Source organism: Drosophila hydei, unplaced genomic scaffold (genome assembly GCF_003285905.1).
Source record: "Drosophila hydei strain 15085-1641.00,03,60 unplaced genomic scaffold, DhydRS2 tig00008119-arrow-pilon, whole genome shotgun sequence".
Lineage (NCBI taxonomy): Eukaryota > Metazoa > Arthropoda > Insecta > Diptera > Drosophilidae > Drosophila > Drosophila hydei.
In genome coordinates, this window is record NW_022045830.1 from 8,857,797 (window position 1) to 8,879,718 (window position 21,922).

At 40.6% G+C, this 21,922-nt stretch overlaps 1 long non-coding RNA gene across 1 annotated transcript; it reads right to left on the reverse strand.

The window, feature by feature from the left end:
* Nucleotides 1-11: 11 nt before the first annotated feature.
* On the reverse strand, nucleotides 12-691 carry LOC115483344. Its single transcript, XR_003944317.1, has 2 exons — nucleotides 612-691; nucleotides 12-262 (listed from the first exon to the last, which is right to left on the reverse strand). It is a non-coding gene; the product is annotated as an uncharacterized LOC115483344 (long non-coding RNA).
* Nucleotides 692-21,922: the final 21,231 nt, after the last annotated feature.

The window sequence follows — 21,922 nt, forward strand, 5'->3', positions numbered from 1 at the left end:
AATTTTGGCACTTTTATTAAATCCACTTGGAATTAATTTGACTTCTGTCGCGTTCAACTGTTCGAGTCCAATTGGAATCGCGTCGTAGTACCAACCAAAACTGTCGGCGAAGCATTTGAAATTGAATTGTTGCTTCCAAAACACGCGTCGACTGCGACGAGAGAGCAGCAACTGTTGGTAATGTTGACAGTCTAGTTGGACTCTCAGAGAGCGTTCGAACGGAGAGTGGAAAATGTGCTCACGACTTGAATGTGTGCTTCAGCTATTTAAATTTATTGCGATGTTAAAATATTTGTTAATATTTCATACAAGTTAAATAAAATTAAGGCTAATAAATATATTCATAATGTAAATATAGTATTTTATGTTAACATTTTAATGTGTCTGACTCTTTGGTAAATCTTTTCGTCGTGAGTACGTGAGCACGTTTTCTACTCCATCAAATCTGTTCCACTTGCTCAGAGAGCGACCTTTGCACGTTTTTCTAGCACAACATTGAGGGGCTCGCATATGGCTGGTGACGTCGTCAGCGATATATTGCGTCTGCAGCAAATTGAATGAGAACGCGACCGAAAAAGAGGAGGCGAAGGAGAGCGAGAACTAGAACACACCTTAACTAGGCCACTGTCGAGGCGCCTCGCGGCCCTCTCCTATGTCAATATGCTGCAATATTTGCTTTGTAATTTTGTAGCTTGTGGCAAAAATGAGCGAATCAATTGCATAATTAAATCGGGAAGAAGCAGCTAGCGATTTCCAGACAGACTACACCCAGATACACTCCACACACGACTCTAGACACTTATCAGCATAGCTGATACGATTGTTGTTTTATTTTTATTTTACGGCTTCCTTGTGCGTCGGACACTATTTCTGATGTGAGTTTAATTATCATTAATGGAAATTTCGATGGCTTGATTTGGCTCCTCATTTATACATGTGCACTTAATCAAAAAATGACTAGGCAAGGTCAATGGGTAATCTAAAACTTATATACAGGGTGTGCTCTAGTTAATCAGAAGCGTAAATATGTTTATAATTATATATATATACAAGGCAGTGATTTAAATCGGAGCTTTAGAAAGGGATATTCTATTAGTTAGTTAGTTAGTTGAGATAAAAGATGTTATCTAGCTAACATTAAAGTATAACGATATAATAAAGATGTGATAATAATTAAATAATAATATTATTATAATGATCAGATAGATTTATTAAGCATAGAAATATATATTTAAATGAAAAACTAAGAGGTGGAAATGGCATTTCCTTTCCTTTACAAATATTATAAAATTATAATTAATATATTATTTTATTCTAATATTTGATTCTTTGAATTTGCCTCCAATATGTAATCCAACTCAAACTTAATCTAAATCTTAATCCAAGTCTGTCATTCTTTCACCAATTCATTGCCTACTTTTAGGCAGGCAACAAAAATTTTGAAAGCTTCAGTCTCTATATATTAATAATACTACTTCGTCTGTTGCTGCTCGTAATTGATCGCCCTTTGTAGCGAGTTAGCATTTCATTAGGCTGATGTGAGTAAGTACATGGGACGATGTCGTTTCCTGGAAACGTGCGTCGCATCTTTCATTTGCCATTTAAGAATTTTCTCAGGCCTTTTCGGCGCGTAGAAGTGGGTTACACACCTGTAAGAGTCAGAGACGCATTCGCACATCCAGTGCAAATATTATGAAATCTCCCGTAACAGAATGAAAGCCAACAAAATTTCAAGCTGCTGCCTGTGCCCGGGGGTTACCGACAAAATGGTGTAGAGGAGTTGGGGAGTTGGAGAACAAAAACAACAACAACAGCAGCAGCAGCAGCAATTGTAAGCATTTCACCAGCTCGAAGGCGAGTCGAGTCCCAAGCAGATTCACTCTTGATGATTATAAAGTATTGTTGTTTTGGGGGCACTCGGCTCGGCGCGTCTCTTGTTTTGCTTTCCTTTCATTATCGAGCGGCAAAATATTGGTTAAACAAGCAAAAACAATGAAAACGAAAGAAGGCAACGAAGAAAGAAGACAAAAAGTAAAGGAGAAGGAGAAGGAAAAAAACCGCAGCGTGACCAGCAAATGATGACGATGGTGCCAGCATCTGCATCTTTTGAGAAAATCACGATTATGATGATGATGATCAGGCGGGCAGAACGCTAACATTCATGTTAAAGCTCATTACAATCGCTATCAAGTGGAATCATCATCATTATCATCATCAGAAAACGAAGATGTGATAGATAGGGGAAGAAGCAGCAACCAAGGCAAAAGCGTGGGTACGAAATAATGAAACAGAATCGCCAGCACGACAATGATTACCCTAACAACAGCAACAACAACAACGACTGAAACTGAAACGAGCAAAGAACCACAGCGTTTTACATAGCAAGCGCACAGCGGGAGTGTACGAATGGGAATGGAACTGGAATTGCCACTTGCCCCCCAGCAGCCCCTCGCTCTCCTTCTTTCACTCTGTGTGCGTGTGTGTGGTTGCTGTCAGCTTTCAAGAATTTGGGCCAAAGCAGCGAACATAAACAAAACTTGGATGATGATGGTTACTTAACAGTGTTGAACAATAAATGCGGTAGATAACATATGCACAAGTCTGCGTGATGGGTGCGTGAGTATTGGCATGGTGTGGGTGTTGTGTAAATACTGATCGTAATGCTAAAAGAGGAGAGCGGGAGAGAATGAGGAAGATGATTTTATTGCAGGTGCGTTGGGATTTACCGATTGATTCATCAAGTGCAGCTCTTAAAGTGCTGCTTAAATGTTAAAAAAAAACCTTCTCGAAATAATCAGAAAATTATTTGTAATTTCCAAAACATTATGTAAGGCTTAAGCTAACTCTCTCCCACTTCTATATATTTATATAAAGATATATGTATATATAGATACAAGACTTCTTTTAAATTCAGATACGTCTCGTTGCTATGCATGTAATCAGCTCTTTTAAGATTCTTCTTACTATTTCGCTCCCAACTAACTAACCTACTAACTGAATTGATGAAATGATGTCATTGTATTTTTGGCCAACTTCTTTTTGTGGTTTCCTAAGCATAATTTATATGGGTGTTACCTGTGCGCTGCTCTTGCATGCCCTTTCACCAAAGCCTCACTCTCTCGCTCTGCTGCTCACACCTGGCTTGAGTGCATATGTGGCTCTCGCTCGCACAGACACAATTTGCAAATGAGTTGGTTGATTCTTTTGGCTGACTTTTGGTTGAGTTAATTAGTGAGTATCTTTCCTCTGCACGCACATGCCACCAGCAACAACAACAATAACGTGTGTGTGTATGTGTGTGTGTGTACGCGCGTATATGAGGGTATTTGTATTCGTAATGGCGGCATTGCTGTTCTTATTAGCGCTGTATGGCTCTCTGCCGTAAGCTTTTAAGCTGCCTCTGCTTTAAAAGTGGGTCAGCAGCGTCGTTAAAGCGCTGTGTGTGCGTGTGTGTGTGTGTGTGCAAATTAAATATTCACAGCGTTGGTTAAGCAAATAAAATCTCATTCTCAGCTTTGTTGTAATTGTTGTTGCATTTCGTTCTGTGCGTGTGGCTTTGTCTGTGTGTGCGTGTTGGTGTTTGGAGTAACTTTTGTTTGTTTGTGCGTCTTTCGGCTTAGCTCACAATCACAATCGGAATCGACGATCGCGCTGCGCATGAAAGTGAATCAGAATGCTAACAGTTTATGCTGCCGTTGTTGTTGTTGTTGTTGTTGTTGCTTTTTCTCTTTGCAACGCAAATGAGATCAAAAGTGGGCTTAAGTCGCATCTCTTTAACCTGAATATGTCAAGTCAGTTGGCCAAAACGCGCTTGATTCGCCTAAAAGCAATCGGCGACTGCGTTTGAATGCTTAACACTTAAACGAAATTTTTAAATTCTTAATTGGGCAGCAAATAGCTAAAGATAAACTTAAATTATACAGCATCCAATCTACATAAACTAAAATGATAAAGACTTAAAGATATATATTTATGTTTGGAGTCATTAGAAGCCAGCTCGAGAGATGATGAAATCAGATGCATATAACTCATATTCATAGGTTTTTCTTTTGTTTCGTGCTTAACTGTTCTAGTATTTGGTCAAATCACCAGCTGCGACAGATGCGCAGGTACAGTTATGAGTATTTTATTAGATTCCTGTACGGGCTATACGTGCTATAAAGTTGGCTAATTACAATATAAAAAGTTGTTCATATAAATAGCTTGTTAATATATTAGTTCAAGAATATATATAGCAGTCGTTGGCATATATAGGAAGGTAAAGAAACATTTCTGTTTGTCTTCTTCCTCTCGCTGTTAAGCAGTTAACAAGCTTCAAGAGCTAAAACAGCATTTCTATTGTTTTTAAATATTTGCAAATTCTTAACCCAGACAATGTTAATTTGAGCTCATTCGATATTTTTGTTTTGTTTGTTATGTTTGCATAGCATTTCTTGTTTTATAACTTTTGGTGTGGAGTCGTGAAAATGTTGTGAAGCGCGTCAATGCGGGCCAGATTTTGTGTTTGTCTGGTTTGTGGGCGTTGCTTATTATGAGTTATGTGAGATGTAGATGTGAATGTGCTGCTGGGCCGGCTGGGACTGGGCAGCCAACTCGAACTGTCAATGGGCCGGGAGCTATAAAGAGGTGTGCCCTGACCCAATTTTAAGCGATTCTGTTATTTACTTAAGCATGATCTCAGCGGCTGCTGCCGGACTGCCTGCCTGCCTGCTGGAGGCTCAAGAACTGATAGGCATTGAGTATATATTAACGCCCAACGAATTCGGTTCACTGATGATGATGCAAAAGTATTTTCGGCTGTAAAGTTGGTATAACAAAACGCCCACAAAAAATTGTGAAGAAGAGCTGAAACCCCTTTCGAACCGGGCACAGGGTCGAAGATGTGGAAAGGTCATTAAGTAAAATGCGCTTTTGCATAATTTGCCATAGAAGGCAAAACAAAGGTTGATCCGCTTGCTGCTAGGTGGCCAGGCCAGGCAGGTATGCAGATAGGCAGACATGTCAAAGGACAGCAAACAGTGAAATGCGCGATTTTACGACAACAAAGACTATGCGACGACAGCGACAAACGAACTTAAGTGGAAACAGTCAGCCAGCACGCCTTAGAGCAAGACACGCTTAAAATGACATTTTATGGCCATGACAAAAGATGACAGCGTCGCCTCTTCCCCTCTCACTCGCCCTCAGAGTCTTTTTCTTTCTGTTTGTCTTGGACTTTGTTGTCTTTGCATCCGCAATCTCAACGTGCTGCAGTGGCATTTGCTGTTGTTGTTGCTGTTACTGTTGCAGATGCAGTGGCTGTCCATTTCGTGGCAGTCGTAAATCAACCGGCAATGTTTTGCATGTGACACAGAATTGACCCAGTTTCAGTTTCAGTTGTCAAAGTAACCCGCAGCGCGACCAGCTCTCCAGACACAAACTTATGCAAAACTCAACCCGTTAGAGTGTCTGTCGAATGTATAGATAGTTGCTAGATGACCTATGGCCTTGAGTCTGATTTTGACTGTTAATATTTTGTAATGAATTACATAATAACAATGCGACACGCACAGCTCATTATATCCTTTAGCTGGACACACGCTTTGCACATGTGTGACACAACAGCCTTGACAACAATAGCAACAGAGTTACGTAAACATATGTTATCATAATCTGTGCTATTGTCCGTGTATATCTAACTAAAATATATTCATAATACGAATTTAAAATTTCATTTCTATGAGGAGAACAAATGCTGCGATTGCTGCAAGCGAAGTTTGTGAACCAAGTCTGGATCCGAACTAAACCTAATTTTGAGTATAGTTTTGGCTTACAACTTTTAGCCCTAAGTACAACAGTCGCTTGGAATATATAGTCCCAACCAGAACAATAGCTTTACGTTCGTTTCCTGTCTTTTGATATGCTCAATTAAAAACAAATGTAATTTGACAAAATTGAGCGATTTCTACATAGTCAAACTTAATTAAATTAAATAATGAACATAATTCACAATTCTACTTACATCTTATTTCAAGATTTCTCATACTATTTTGGGCATTTACTCACCATCCCAAGGCATGATGAGTGGAGTCCAAATTGCTGGCTCTGGGGCAAAAATTGACAAAAACTGTTACTTTCACATTGGCAACGTCAAGATTAGTGCGAAAGCAGCAACAGCAACAGCAACAGCAGCAGCAGTCAGAATCACAAAAGAAATGTAATAGATGCTCATTTGCTGGCACAACGACAACAATCATAATGGCTAGAGTAAACAACAACAACAAATAGGGCTAATTATGCGCACACTTTCAGCCAGGGCTTTTTTTCTACTCTTTACTTTTTTTGCAATTCTGCTCATGGTAAAAAATATACGACCAGACAATGCAAAAGAATCACGTCGTTATAATATATATATATACTTTGTTTGACTGGCTGCCGTTGAGCATTGTAATGGGATTTGCTGCTGCTGCTGTTGCTGTTACTGTTGCTTATGTTGTTGTTGCAGCAGCACCAAGAGGGCGCACTTAAATGAAAGTTGTTTCAGCCCGTTGTAGTTGCTCCTAAAGTTCATATCATGTGCAGATCAAAAAGCAGCTCAATTTCACATTGAGAACTAAACGAATATAAAAGCCCGGATCAACCGTATTAAAACGTTACAAAAGACAAAGCATTTGTATTCTACTTAACTCGAAGTAAAGTTCTTAAACATACATTAAATATAAGATATATATTAAAAACAAGAATCGAATTTTACAATATAAATGTGAATTCCAAGTTGGAATAAAAAAACTGATGATTGAAGTGAGATACACTATATATACATATCTGCATATCTATTTATATATTTATGTTAAATAAACCTAACTCTTTGAGGTATCTTTTGCTCTGTTATTTGACGGATCTCAATTCCTCAACTCCTTTCATTTTAATTATAAATAAAAATATTGAGGTTTTGATATTGATTCGAATTGAACAAAACCAAACTAAAATTCCATGATGCTTTAGCAAAAGCTTTACAAGTCGAATCGTGTACAGTTAGTTTAAGCTGCTTAACTTGAACCTGAAGAACTAAATGTCAATATGCCGTAGAAAACATATATTTCAACAGATGCAACCCGTTTTGTTCAAGATTTAGCAGCCAAAATACATTTTTTCAGTTTACAAATTATAGTTATTTAGGCCTCTTGGATCTTTTGGCTTATTTCGGTGGCGCGTGACTGGGTCGTGCGAGCTACTTTACTTGGAGCTACGTAGGTCATGCTTGTTAAACTTTTGGTTCTGTTCCAAAAAGTATTTTGGGCGGGTGTACCGACTTTATGATTGATAATTAAAATTTGGCTCTGTTTTTGGCTGGCTAAGTACGAGTAGTTACGCTCGGCTCGCTTTGCTTATATGTGGCACAGACTAGCACACAAAAAAAAATTATAAATGACACATGGAAACATGACACCAAATGTTGCACTACATTTGTGACCGTTGCTGTGGCTCCTGCAGCCGGATTTGAAGTAAAGACAAACTGGAGTCGCCTTAAATGTTGGAGTTGTTAAACGTGTTGCACATGTTGCCGAGCAACTATAATACGTACATAATAACATTTGCAGCCGCTGCCAAAGCAGTTCCTAGTTTTTTTTCTTTTTTCTTAATCGAAACACTTAACAACTTGTAAAATTCTCTCGCTGCAGTTGACACACATCTGTCAGGTGAGCTAAGTGGGTCAATCAGAAGCCAGCAGCCAGCGTTGTCGATGCACAGCAGCTGGAGCTGAAGCTGGAGCTGGACTTCAAGCCGCAGTCGCGATCTTGTTAATTGTTTTTGATTGCCGCGTTGATGTACGCACCACTAGCTATAGAGAAAAAAAAAGAAAATATGATGATCATAACGATGATTGCCGTTTAGCGAAGTTTGCTTCTAGCCTCAGCCTTGCTGCCTCCTCTTCTAGTCGCCGTCGCCTAATAATTATTCTAGTTGATGGTTAGGCCCGGGCCGCATTTAGCACGCTGCTGCTATTATATGCATTATTAGACGGACTTAATTATATTGGTTTGGAACGCTTTGCAGCTGGCGACAATGCTGCGATCTTTTCTTTCAGATAAAGCTGTTGTGAAAGTGATTTAGGACACGATGCTGGGTCAGCAATCAATGCAAATATATGGTCGAAGCAAACCAAAGAAGACCGACTTGCTTCATCAAGCCAGCTATTTAATGCCTGTGATAAATTCCTCGATCGAGAAGCGCTGCTGTCGATTTCTAAACACTCTGAATGCAATTTGTTGCGAATGTAATATTTTAGTGATATATCTGTAAGATTTTTATGATCTGTTTTCAACACACATATATATAGAAATATATATATATAACATCTGTCAACTACATATTCATATGCTTCTTTATCTTTAACTTTGAACAAATGCGACTCTATACAATGATTTGGAAAGTTAACAAGTTAAGTTCAGTTATGCAGCATTAATATATGAAGCTTGTTGATAAAGAAATTTATAATTTTATGTCAAGCGCGATGCGTATTTCAGTCTGTGGCAATTGGATGTAATTAAAATTTGTTCGTGTTGCTTGTCCTCAAAAGCAAACATGTTTGCAGCGCATCTCATCTGATGGCACACACATATTGTTGCAGCATATTCCTCATCCACTTCTATATATATATGTATATATGGGTAAATTTGTGTGTACTCGGTACGTGTCGAGACAATTAGCAACGGACTGCGCTTATCGCATAAAAGCGGGATATAAAAGCCAAAGGCAGAAGCTGCGGCTCTGCGCGTTCTGAAGAGAGTCATGCCCACTTTTATATTCAATAAAGATTTAACGAGACTTGTTAACAGAGCCGCAGAATGCATAAATAATTATAGAATTAAGCAACAATTTCAGCAAGCCGTAAAAGAGCAGCACGAAAAGCGAGCTTGAGCTCGCAACACGACAATTAAATTCAATTTGTGGCCGATGCAAAGAAATGGCCATAAAGCTGGGTTGGCTCAGGCCCGAGGGCAACAGCGGGACCTTCGACGGAGGCGGTGAACAGTTATGAAAAGTACTCAAAGAAATGCATACAGATAATTTGCCTTTTGTTATTTAATTGCTGGTCTTTGTGAGTTATATATCAATTGAACGTACGGTAAATCACGAGGAGCTGCCGTCCAGAATACTATAATAACAGAGTGTCGAGCATGGCGAGGGGAGCCAAGCGCATAATTGGCATCTTGATATATGTATTTGATCTGCGCCACTGAAGCGTTAACGAAAGCAAAATATATAAGTGACCACAAAGAAGGTGGAAGAAAGAGCCGCCAAGAACGTTCGCCTCTGTCACAGTCACATGTATTTGGCCGTGCCATTAGCGAGATCACAAAATCCAAATGTAACTGTCACTTTCAAAATGGAGCATAGCCGTTAAGGCAATACAAACGCAGTTGCAAATTCGTTGCCATTTGCATGTCAACAGCGACGCCCAATTAATAGCATTTAAAGTTTTAATATACGTAGTATAAGCTATATAAGGAATGTTTATGTGTGTATAGAAAGCATTTCGTTGGCATTGAATGGGCTTCGCCTGTGCCAGCAGCTAAACAATCATAAATAACTGCGCACAATGAGCGACGGAAGAGGCGTCAGAAGAGTGACTGAAGAGGAGACAGACGAAGAGCCAGTGTGTGAGCGAGTATGAAAAAAGCTAAAAGTCGGTCATGAAATCGCAAGTGACCCACTTGGAGGCAGCAGCGAAGACGACAGCAACAGCAACAGCAACAGCGAACGACAACGGCAACAGCAACGGAATGAGCAACAGCAGCTAAACGAAAGACTCAGGCAACGAACGCGACGAAGCAGCAGACAAATATGACAAGCTAAAGATAGAGCCACTGCCACAGCAACATATACAAAGACAACAGCCAACAGCCAACTAGCCAGTTAGATAGACAACAACGCAAAATAAGGAGGACACCATAATTGGCAAAACTAACATACATATAAAGGAGTGACAGAGAGAAAGAGAGAGCGAGAGAGAAAGAGAATGAGAAAGAGAAAGAGGGGAGTTTTGTGGCGATAGCGCTTGGCATGAATGGAAGTCAGATAGCATAGGCCTGGGCCTGACTAACTAGTTGCTGTGTCTGTGGTTGTTGTTGCTGTTGTTGGCTGTTGGCTGTTGGCTGTTGGCTGTTGCTGTTTGGCATACTTGGCCAAGCCGGACTTGCGACTTGGCTGTTGCATGCGTCACTAAACTTGACCAAATTACACAAGGAAGTTGCCAGCCCCACAAAGAGACCCCCTCTTTGCCCGCATGGCAATTTGTTTCGACTGTCGACAGCGACGTGTTGGTTGCCCCTCCCTGAACCGCGTTCTCAATCCCGATCCCGTTGCCGATGCCAATACCAATGCAAGTGTCCATTAGACATTGTGCATTGTGCAATGATGACATTTGTGGGTCTCTGTGTCGGCGTCTGGCTCCGCTCTCGGGACAGCAGGTTAAGCGCCAGCCGTCACTCAACTACTCAGACCCGTTGGCTAAGGCGGAACTTAAGCCAAGCTCATCATGTTCAAATGAAAATGGCGTGCGGGCGTCGCTCCCTCTTTTTTTTAATTGTGGGAAAATGACTAAGCAAGATGAGGGTCAGCTAATGAATCCTACATTCGGTAAAGGATGTCGTTGACAAGTGAACAAACGCTGATTGATACCGCATACTCGTAAATATATGCTTTATGACTTCTCACACTTAACAAAAATTTAATATCTAAAACTATTTTCTCATGTAGATAGAGATAGATGGGCACAGATGAATGATAACCAAATAGACTCTACAGGCGATAGACACTTGATTCATACATCTCATGGAGTGTATTCCTTTTCAGTATAACATCTATCCAAGCATGCAAACTCGAGCGTGTAAGTATGCATGTAAGTGCTTGGATGCCGCTCAAAGCTCACTTCAAGCCTGCAGCTGTAGACATTGGCTCAGACTTGGCTTAGGCATAGCAGCATAATAGACTTGGCCTACATTCACTGGCACTCACTATTCTAATCACACACACACACACACGCACACCCATCCACTTACAATGCGAACACTTTTACTCTCTGCACACTCGCCTAGCTCCATAAACATAAGCATATAAGCATAATCATGCTTACTCATGATAATCATGCTGCCTGATGGCTGTTTTCTGTTGTCTGTTGGCTGTTGGCTGTTGGTTGATGGCTGATGCCTGCTGCTCATTACCATGCCAACTACCAGCAACAATAACAATTATAATACCAACTGACTTTAACTAGTTTCCACACTTGGCCTGGTCTAGTCTCTGTCTGGCTGCCCCTCGCGGGGCTTTTAAGTCTCCGTTTCTGAGTTGGAGGCTTTCAACTTGCCCGCACAATTTTCCATTTCCATTTTCTTTGCGAATGCGGTCGCCAGCTGCTTGTAATTAAACAAACTAAGAAGCTGGAAAACAAACCGTCGACTTAAGCATTTTAGGCGTCCGCTCTTAATGCGGCCCAGCTCCAAGCATCGAGTGGAGTTTTAAGCCCAGTCTTAAGTGTAGTTAATGGAAATTATTGCCCAGCTTGAGTTGTGAATGTATAAAAGATAAACAATCTGAGAGTTCTTACAATCCCTTGATTAGTGGCAGATATATATTTTCTGGAAAACCTGCTCAGATGGGCACTCCTAATATTCCCCATTCGATATTATTCTAATTATCAATGATATTAAAATACGATTCACACTTGTCGCAAATTCCATTCCCATTCGATGAAATATGGCTGTCAAAGATTGAACAGGAAAAGTTTTCGTTTCAAGCTCAGCAAACGTGTTTAAGATTTTGAAAAATGTAGCTTTACATACATTTATTACCGATGCATGTCGATAATATCTAATAGTATTATAAACTAAACAATCTCAGCCTAGATCTATACACACTTTGGCTTTAATAAATAGAATTATAATTAGTTGTCAACACAGTGGGGCAACGGCGGCGTCGGCGGCTCCAAAACTTAAAAGCAGCACGCACTCTCGCCCATACACACACGCACACACACCCATAACCACAGAGGGACAGAGACCAGATAAAACGTTTTTCGAATATTTTGAATAACGGTGCATGGAATACCAAAATCAAATCAAGTGGAAGCGCTGGCCGGCCAGGCCCCAGCGATTGTAGCTCGAACCTAAAGCCAAACTCCAACCCGAAACCCACTTGAAGCCCACGGATCGACAAAGAATATGAATTCTTTTTTTTTTTTGATTTTTTAGGCGTCTTGGCGATGGCAACAAGTGCGCCGGAAAACCTGTTGGCCCATATCACGTACTACGCGTACTCCTTCCCTTTGGACTGTTGGCTGGCACTGGAACAGAAACTGGGGACCTGGCAGCGATCGGGTCGGGGGCGGGGGATCTCAACATAAAACGTTGGGCGGCCTGGCGGAATTAATTATGTAGCCCAAAGCTAAATTATATGCGAAAGCAGCGAATTCTCTGTCTGCGTTTCAGTCTCAGTCTCAGTCTCAGTTTCAGTCTCTGTTGCTGTCTTCGAAGTCATCTCCCAGCCACCCGCTGCCCCCTTTTTACTTAATCTTACAATGCGATGCGAAACTCGTTTGTACATTTAATTTATGGGCGCGACGCCAGCAATAACAACAGAACAACAACAGCAACAGCAAAAGCGACAACAACAACAATGAAGATGCATTGCACTTGTCGAGTGGTGCGAATCTTTTCGGCAAACTGCGCTGCAGCCGACAATGCGGCAAGACTTACCTTTTGACTACGCACATTGGCAGAGCCTCTGTGTCTCAGCGTTTCAGTCTCTCAATCTCCAGCGACAACTGCATCCAAGCCAGCTTGGCCATATCGTAAAATTGTCAGTTGAAGTCGCCGCTGCGATGCGAGCCGAGCACGTGACCCAATTTGGTTCGGGTTTGTCTCTTGTAAGTTCAACTTGGTGGGGTGGCTGTGGCGGTGTTGATGATGCTGCTGCTGCCGCAGCTAGTGCCGCTGCAGTTGGTGGTACCTGCAACCACAAGTGGTTAACTTGGCAACTCTTGTGCATCTCCTTTGCTGCGGCCACATGTCCACTTTAATTATGTTGCGCCTTTCATAATTGGGTTAAATTTGTGAGGCAAGCGCAAAGCTGACTGTCCAATCCCCTGTTACAGTTGCAATTCCGGATCCTGAGCAACGCCCGACGACATATAAAATTTTGCTCATCTGCTGAGAACTTTTTGAAAGCAGCATTAAATAACTATCAAAGGAAAGACCCAAACCCGTTGTTCAGCTCAGCCAAACATTTTGGGACAAGCGTGACCTATACGAGTCTTACAGACAGTAAATGGTAAATCTAAATTAAATTCGTACAAACTTTTCTTGATTCCATTTTGAAAAGAATATTTAATTTTTTGTTGAAAAGGAAAGGAATAGAAGAAATCTGTCGACTTAAGATCAATTCTTTCTTCCAATTACAACAATCTGTTTCCATAATTAAGTAAGAACTGTGAGTGTAACAGATATATCTGACATTCGTAATATGATCCGAGAGAACAAGAGAACTTTTATACACAAATTTAATTTAAATTCGTAACTTAATATACCACTTAGTATTTTAATTAGCACCCCGAATACGTACAACATATAAAGACTTAGGCAACGAACTTGGCTCGCAATCAGGAGTCGAGCTTGAAGCTATCAAGTTAACTGAGCTACCTCGGTCATTTGTTAGCCTAATAGAAGAAACCGTTGGCTGTCAGATAGCAACACTCTCCACTCGCATCTGACAGATACGACAGAAACTTTGTTCGAAATTTAATGACAAACTGATTGCAAAGTGACATAGAAATAGGAAGCCAAGTTCGATATGACTGGGAGGGTGTTTATACAGATCGGTAGCTGAAGCCCAGGCACAGTGCAGCTGCTGTACCTTGGATGCTGTGCAGCGGACGTTGCTAAGGCTTTGCGGTTGCAGCGCGCTTGTAATCGAGCTCAAGCGAAGCCTCGACTGTGACTGTGACTGTGACTGTAACTCCGACTGCAAATCGATTAATTTGCTTCAGTAGATTGTCACAACGGTAACCCAAAAGCCCCCCAACCGTGCAGTGCAACAATGCCTATGGCAATTAAACAATTAAGGTGCTTAAACGGTAACCCAGCCGAGCCACAGCCGAAGCCGGAGCCAACGGTGTTGGTGACGTTGTGCCCCAGCCCCAAACCTACCCAGACTTCAACGGCCCATTACGTTTTACTGATTATCAGCATCCAAAGCTGCCGACTATTCCACGTTTCCAAAGATCTACCCCAACCAAAAATTTAATTAAAAAACAGTCAACAGATATAAAAACAACAAATCGACATCGCGGAGGGGAGAGTAGGAGATGGACGAAGGGAACACACAAAGCGCGCAGTCATGAAGCTGCATCTTCCACAGTGCCAGCCTAGCTAAAGAGCTGCAGAGCTGCAGGTGGCAGCGAGCTGTCTTTGAGCGAGTATCTGTATCTCATAGATGCAGCAAAAGTGAAAAAAGTGCCGTTGTTTGCTGGCTCGCTTTAAGCTCGCCGGTAACCGTTATACAAAACGCTGCGTTGCGTTATAATTTCCAAGCGTCGTCGTCGTCTTCTCTTTCAGTTTTGGGATTCTGTTTTCAGACTGATTTTCGGCCGTTATGCTGGTTGTGCTCGTTGTGATTGTGATTGTTGCTGCGCTTGGCTGCACAGACAGCGTTCTCCACGTTTCCAGCCCAGATGTATCATAAAGTTCACAATGCGCAATTGTTGTTGGGCTTGTTACTTTAACGGCGGCCGGTTCGTTGCCTCAGTCTTTCGTATTTTGAATGTAATAAACTCGTCAGTTATCAATAAAAATCGCATAAATATCTTTATCTTACGCGGAAGCCAAATAAAAGAGATAGAAACCAGAGTTAACGGAAAATCAAACGACAAGCAACAAAAGGGAGTTATTTGTAGCTGACTAAGATATATGAGTATGTACATTGTATTCGATTTACTATGCATTTGTAGAACAGATGCTATTAAATATTTAACTCTATTTAACTTTTTCTATAACTTAGCTTTAAAACAACTTATAAATTGTTGAGCTAAATTAGCAACTGTCTGACTTAAGTATGCAACCTTCCATCGGCTTTCAAATTATTGATGAATTATACTAGGTTAGCCCTTGTTTATTCGAAATTTCTAATAAATGTTCAGTTTTTTATACCTTAGCTAAGAAAGATAGATTGACTGACATATGCACGTACCCGCTTCCATTTGCTCGACTGCAACTTCATCTTCTTCGTCTTGACGGCAATGCAACTTCATTAGAGGCAGGCAACAGAAAAGCACAACAACAAAAAAAGAAATAAGAGAAAAAAGTTGTCGCCCATTGCCGTGGAAAGAGTTAGTGGGGCGTTCAGGCTGACTGTGTGCAATGCATTGTCTGCTGTCTAGTTGGCCATGCTGCTGGCACAGCCAGCTCGATGGTGTTGGCACCCCCGGTCCAAGCCCATGACACCTCAGCGGCGGCTGCAGCTGCTCCCGTTGCACCTACTCCGCATGCGGCTCATCGCATTTTGGGGGCCATTGGCAATGTTAATGGTGTGCATTATTTTGATGTTTATTTATGTTGCTAGCAGCACACATCTAAACACACATGCAGACTGCGCGGCAACATGTGGCCAATCCAATTTGCATTTGCATCTCAATTGCTTTTTGCATTGTTTGTTTGTTTTGCAGTTGTCGTTGTTGTTGTTGCTGTTGTTGTCATTGTTGGTGTTTGTGTTGCTGTTGATTATCTCTCTCCACACACAGCTGCGTCTGCGTTTGGTGTTTTCGATGCGGATCCGGTTTTCGTTGACCCACTTCCGGTTGGCAGTTGCTGGCTGCCAGTTGCCAGTTACCAGTTGCGTTCTGCTTGACCTTTGTCTCGCCCTCGCCTTGGCATACACACACTGTTAACTGCTTGTTGCCCACCCACCCAGCCACAGCTACAGCCGCAGCCGCAGCCGCAACCGCAGCCGGTCTCCATCATGATCTGCACCTCCGCACGGCCACCGACTCAGTCAGATAAGACGCCTACGCTTTGCACTACATTCATATTTCGTTGTCGTTGTTGTCTGTCGGTTGGTTGCCATTTCTTCAGCTCTGGCCTATAGATCGTTCTTTTCTTTGCTTTTAGTTTATTATTTCTCTTTCTATCGCATCTCTATCTAACCCTATTCCTATCCCTATTCCTCGCTCTCGTTCGGCTCCTACATGGCAATTTATTTAGCATTTTTATTGTGCTGCGTTTTGTTGTTCTGCTTTTTTATGCCTGCCATCCATTTTTATCGTCTGTCGTTGTTTGCTGCTGTTGTTCGCGTGTTATTAGCTTTGATAAGTCCCCCTCACCTGCCCACACTAGCCCCGACTTACACTTCTTTTGTCTTGGGGCTTCACGCCCGCACCTTGGCACAGCATACAACAAATTATACATGCAAAATTTACCATACTGTTGTTGTTGTTGCATTCCTCTTCTTCTTCTTGTTGTTCATGCTAGATTATGCGAAATTTATGCAATATTTGACATATATTTGGCGGCTTCAGCGCAAAGCCATTTCTGTAATGCACTAAATATGATTGTTTATATATCTCTTAATGCCTTTTGCAAATTATTTATGGTTCATGCCAAACGAAAATTTCGATAAATCAATGAACATTTCTGTAGTGTATCTCTGTTCGGAGCAGCTGAAGTTGGTCATGTGTAACAAATTCTTTTCATTCTCAACAAATACATATATTTTTTAAGAATATCAACAGCTCATATGATATTGTTAGAGTTCAGTTGTCTTTTTGTTCGATTAAGTATAAATATTATTTATATTTTATTATACATTATTAGTAGAGTATATATGCACTCTACCAGGGTATCTTCAAGCCGAACATTCTCTATGGGAAATCTTTAAATTTTCCAGTTCTGAATTTGAATGTAAGTCCGCAACGAATTACCAATTCAGTCATTCTTGGCCGTTTCGAATAAAATAAAGTGATGAAAACAGAAAAGTGAGTCTGCTGTAGTAGGAGATGCTGGTCGCTTGGTGGTTGGTGCCGCCAACCTGCTGTGAATATTGCCACCGTCGCTTGCTAATGTTCCTTTAGAGCCAGTCGAAGAATGTTTTGCCAATTTGGCAACGAAGATGAGCAAACAAATACGAGGCAGACAGTTCAATTGATGGCTGAATTCGGGCAGAACAGGTAGCATAGAAAATGGACCCACCCAAGGCGAACTTGCAAGATGTCACAGCTTCACAGCCTCAGCAGTTGTGCATTTGCAGTTGGTGGCGGCAAATAGAAAGGCAGCATCAATTGGGAAAAGAGCCTGACAAAGTGTTGACTTCTGCGCACTGTTTGCACCTTAATTTACAATCTTTTGCGGTCAACAGTTGCCGCCTGCCGCCTGCCGCCTGCCGCCTGCCGTTAGCCGCTTGCCGCCTGCGGTGTCAAAAGATTTTCTCGAATTGCTATTGTCGATCTGCATTGGGCTTCAGTTTAAAGCTTTGCCTAACCCATATCTACTCTACACACATAGATATAAGCGCGTGTGTCTTTAACCCATTTTTATACGGAAGTTGGGCCTATCAAATGCACAATTCTTGTTCGCTTTTGACTTTGACCCCCGTGTCAATATTGGTTATGCTTAATGGCAATGCACTCGAACTTTACCGTTGGGCCCAGTTCCAGGTGCTACTCCCGTGGCGTTTGCCTTAATTTGATAGCTTGTTTTATTTGTGTGGAGCAAATAGCTTGAGTGATGGCCCTGACTCCGGGCTCGACCTGGTCCAAACACTCTCCTACATTGTTCGCTTTTTAGGTGCCTTCTCAGCTTTTTTCTCGTCTTTTTTTCTTTTCTTTTTTTGATGAAGTGTCACGCTGTCCAAGTTCAATTAGTTTTGTATGCCGCTCTTCAAAAGCTGCGCCGAAGTACGTTCTGTGCCCTGCCATGTTTAATGCCAAGATTGATTTTTATTTTGTTGTTGTTGGTGTTGTAATTGCTGTTGTTGCTGTGCTGTTTGTAGAGCTTGTGAGATTGACATTTGACGTGCATAGAATTTGTCTAACTGTATTTCGCCTTTCGTGTGTGCTGTGTGACGCTCATTACAAGCCGTGCCCAAGAGCTTGTCTCTCCATTTTCCTGTTCAGTTCCATGAAGCTTTCTTGAACCTCTGTCATGCTGGCTATGAATAATTATATTTTTGGCTTTATAGATATGTAAACAGTAGAAGGATCACTTAAATCTATAAGGAGTTCTCTATAAATGGCATATGTATATTTTTATACAAAAAATCAATTTATAGCAACAATCTTTAATATATAATATGCTAAGTGGAATATTAACACTGTCTGCATGGGGAATCCTAGACACCAATTTTCTACAAATTCAAACAAAAAAAATGTATGTATAAATATATATATAATATATATCTGTCAACATAAAGCAACTATTTATACTCAAACATTTAACTAACTTTTCCAGTCATACGAAAAAAAAATAAATATTCAAAAGACTTAGGCAACAAACTTGCACCAATTTTAAATAGTTTTTGTGTGACAAATCTTGAATAAATGTTTCATCAAACTATTTACGAAAAATGTCTTATGTGAGTCACAACAGGTAAACAATAATAAAAACAAGAGTAAAAATATCATGAAAAATTTATAAATCATCGTATAACATATTTATGCAAATAAAAAATTGCAAGTTGATTTCACAGAAAAAAACTAAAAGCAAAAACAAATAAGCTCTGTGTGTGTGCTTGCCAAGCTGAAGAGCAAATCATGAGCCATGAACATGACCAACAAAGCGGAGGCTGTGAGGCTGTGCGACGTGAGGGGAGACCTGAAAAAACGGCTAGTGACGCAGTTGCACTTGGTCAAAAGGCCAATGCGATGATGAGGCGGCTGCTGCTTGGTCTTATGCTAATGCCAGCAATAACAAAAACAGCAACAACAATCGGAGTCGTGAGTAAAACAACAAAAATGTACACAACCTGTAAGTTTGGTGTTGTGGTCTGCGGTCTTCGTATCAGTATCTGTATCTGTATCTGTATCTCTATCTGTATCTGTCCCTGTCTCTGTGTGAGCTTTCATTTTCGAAGCGATACCGTTAACTGCAAAGCGCTGGAAATAAACAGAAAGATCTAAAGAGGTAGAAAAGCAAAAACAAAAAAAACATAAAAAACACCGAACGAACGAACCAACGAACGAACGAACACAGCAAGCAGCCAACAGCAACGATCAAGCTGCGGCTAAAGCAACAACAAGTGCGAATTGAGCAGCCAAAGAGGAAATGCAACAACAAAATGGCAAATGCAGCGACGTCGACAACAGCAGCAGCACCAGCGACGTCCGCAGCGACGCAAGCGGCAGCAGCAGCGGCAGCAATATCGACGCCGGCAACTGTAATTGTTGCTCGCATGTTTACAAGGCGAAATAACAGGAAAAAATGTTAAATTTTTGTTAAGTAGGTCAAGTTGTGCTGCGACAGAGAGAGACGCACAAGCTGAGTGGAAGCGAGATGGCGCTAGCGCATAATACAGAGAGCAAAAGAGTAATAGAGCGAGCATCAAACAAGTATGGCAGCATAGTTAGAACTTGCCAAACTTTTCACTTGGGAAAATGTTTAAATAAATAAAAATCGAATCAACAATTAATATTTTTAACGAAATTCAATATAATTTGCAATTTTATTGTAGTTCGTTGTTCAGATATGACCTCTCTCGGCTGCAGCAAGCAACATAAACAAACTTAGCCCTGACTTTGACCGCCAGAGCAGAAGGCAACTACGACCTCGGCAAGAGCAACACCTGCGGCCAAACATGTTGGCAACACAACATGTTGCAGCCGCTTTGCTCTCTGCTCGCCTCTGCGCTAGCTCACGGTGCTCGCTGTCTCTCTCAGATTGGCGTGCGCTCAACAGCCAGGTGAGTAACTTCTTTGATCGCTGCTGCTGTTGCAGCTGACTGCGCAGCCTGCGCTGGCAGCGACTTCTTGGGCCGCTGCGGCTCGAAAATTTCTTTTCGTGTTGCGCCTGCGCACAGTTGGCTTTCTACCGTTGACGTCTTCGGATTTGTGCGATTCTTGGCGCGCAGCAGTTTTTAGCGTTGGTCTCGCGTGTGGCTTCCGATTCGGTTGTGGACGTGGACTCTCTCAGATAGACACACACACATACACACATACATATACACGCATACACGCGCGCAGCATAATAAAAAGAGCAAGCAATAGAAATTGGAACAACCAATAAAAAAGTGACCAGTTCAATACTACTACAACAACAATAACAACAGTGATAAACATGTTAAAAATGCGTTACAAAAATTGTGAAAATGGTTGAGAAAATGTTGAGAGCGAACCCAGAAGTTGCTCCAGAAAGTGTTTAAATATCGAATTTATTCTATATATAGATAAATAAATATATAGAAAATACAACCATAAGGCAACCATAACGAAGTGCAAGTGCGATCGGCCCATAGTGCAATACAATTATTGAAAACAAACAAAGGAAATACACAAAAAAGTTAAAATTCAAACCAACAAATAAAACAAAGATATATTATATTCATAATCAATCAAATCAACTTATACTCCACCCGTTCAACCAAGCAATTAAAACGAACTTTCCCAAGAACGCTGTTGTATATATTTCCAAAATACAATACAAAAAAAAATATATATATATATATATTAATAGATATATAAACATATAACATATATCGTCATCTCAGAATCTTTCCCAAAATACAATCAGTCAAAAGTCGCCCATTGTACATACATATATACAAAAAGCAATAAATAAATATATATATATATATATATTTATATTCAAATCCTACATCAAGGGTTCTGTGTGCTATCTAAGGAATATAAAATAAAAACAAAATATATAAATACTATATACCTACTCGTACTACTCCCCGTTCATTATCTTATGCATATATATATTTATGTCTTCCTCCCATTGTTTTTGTGAGTATACAAAAATGTTTAAGCTTTTCATTTCAATTTTATTTTTGTTGTCCATAACATGATTTTCTTCTAATTAACCCCTTAAGAGCATGCTTTGAAATACTAATACCTATTAACTAATAGCTAAGCTGTCCTAGAGCTCGTATTCATCACATCCCTATATCTAACTAGTCAACATTCATTCACATAAACTCGGATGCGAATATATATACAAAAATTTTAACCAGATATGAAACTGTCTTAAAGGATTGCTATATCGCGCGTTCAAGGATTACAAGATAACTAAAGAACAAGGATTATACAAATATATATATATATAATATATATATATATATATATATATATAAACAAACACACAGAAAACAAACCAATTTCTGAACTATAGTTCAAGATGTGCAACAGCTGAATTCGGCAGTTTCGTAAATGTAAGTAACAATATATGAGCAAATGTTCTAGGAGCCGTCAGACCTAAGTCAACGGCCTTCCAATTCGAACATTCTCAAGCCTGGTTTATAAACAAATCAGCGAAAAGTCATTGACCGAGTTCGTTTCCGATATTACTCACCTGTTATGAAATACAACGCAATACATAGGACTGTCTTGTTAGGGGCATGAGATAATGTCAATATAACTGAGAGTTGAGAACTGAGAGCTGAGAGCTGAGAACTGAAAATTGAGAACTGGCAGCTGAGCTTCACTTATGAGACAATTGCGAAATTCACAAGTAGGCGAGTGTCTATAACATATTCAAATAAAGCTACTGTTAGCTTACTGTTGTGGCAGCTAGTGTTGTTCAACAACACTGTATATCTATATATCCCCATAGAATATTTCAAATCAATTTTGAATTCATTTCGGCTTATCTGATCTTATAAAGCACTTTTCTTGAACACAGATAATCGCGCCGCTTGACCCCGACCCAAAACCCAAAACCCAAATAACAAAACTCTTAAC